The sequence below is a fragment of the Clupea harengus genome, chromosome 1 (assembly GCF_900700415.2).
Source record: "Clupea harengus chromosome 1, Ch_v2.0.2, whole genome shotgun sequence".
NCBI lineage: Eukaryota > Metazoa > Chordata > Actinopteri > Clupeiformes > Clupeidae > Clupea > Clupea harengus.
Genome location: NC_045152.1, coordinates 30,365,999 through 30,367,657, shown reverse-complemented (window position 1 = coordinate 30,367,657; position 1,659 = coordinate 30,365,999).

Here is a 1,659-nt window from a genome sequence, read left to right as displayed (position 1 = left end):
TCAGAGAGTTTAGAGGGGTGAGTGTGTGTGTGTGTGTGTGTGTGTGTGTGTGTGTGTGTGTGTGTGTGTGTGTGTGTGTGTGTGTGTGTGTGTGTGTGTGTGTGCGTGTGTGGCTATAAATCTGACTAATGCCTGCGCTGCCCTCACTGGAGTTCCAGCTGCACCCTCTCTGGCCATAAGCCTCTCTGGCCATAAGTCCCTCTGAAACCTTCTCTGTGTGCCAGACCTACTGTATGGCACAGAGAGAATCAACCGCCACACTTGAGAGGTTAAGTTTCCTCAGGTATTATATAATTAATGCATTTATTTAAGAAGTACAATGTAACTTAGTCCATTGGGTTTGAGGTAAGTAACATGTAATGACTTGTGACACATAGTATAATTTACTACTTATGTAATTGCACTGTAATAAGAGCACTTATTCAAGATGGGGTCCTTGATTATAATCCATTACACTTTGGGGGGAATTCAGTGAAATTCTCCTCATATTCCAGCTGTCCGGGAAGTGTGTGTGTTCAAAATACTCATGGTCTATACATGGGGAATCAACAAAGTGGCTCAGACCAAGACATACACTATTGTGCTCGTCCGAGTCGATTCTCAAGTCCCCAGTGTTCAAGTTCGTGTCCAAGCCACCAAAGAACAGTCTGAGTCGAGTCCCTGTTACCTGAGTCTGAGTCATCAATAAACTCCTAGATGGATTAATCAGGAATGAATCAAATGTTCTCTGCATTAAATAGAGTTCATTGAAGTATCAGTTGTTTGCTATTAATGTGTGGTGAACATCACATTACCTCACATTAATGCTTGTTTACTTTGGCAATTCACGTCAATGGCACGTTTAAATGCTTCTCAAGGCAAATTCAAACATGTGATTGATTTAGAATAATTCATAACAAATCATGTAATCTCTCGACAGTTCTAGTATTAACAGGCTATTGCTATCACGCAAGAATGTGACTGACCTGCATGAATAGTGCATATAGGTTTTGCACATTATTTCACATTATTTTCTGCACATTATTTCACTTAATTTTTTCTATAAAATAATGGACCTATTTTAAGCATTTAAGTTATATGTACAATATGAACAATCTGTTCTTGGGGAAAACATTTTAATGGATCCACGTATATGTAGTGGCAATGAAACTTTAACTGCTGGTGAAATTACTCTTTTTATTTTCTTCCTGTAGTTACAATATTCAATAAACTGGCAAAACACCACCGTAAGAGCTATGATCTCATACGGGTCCATTAAACTATACAATTTCTCAATCTTATGCATATACATCGGCCTTTAACGAGATCCGTAGCGTACTGACAGGTTCACATTCAGCCCGTGGCACATGCAACAAATTTGCGATACCTTTTACCTTATCAGAATAAAAGTCCTATGTATCTATAAGAAAGAAGGTGGCATAAAGCCTCTATAAATTCCTCAAATAATAAATGATCATTTAGGCACATATCAATAATAATCCTTCCATGGGGTTATTTACAAAGTTATTTGTTGAAGTGACAGGAGCATGCCCAGGCTGTAAACTCGCTCACGAGAAAGAAAAGAAAATCTCTTGACAGTTCCACTTGACGCGATTTAGTAGGCCTATACCATGGACAATCTATGGCCGTGTTCGGATTCTTAGATAGCTGCCTTAATCC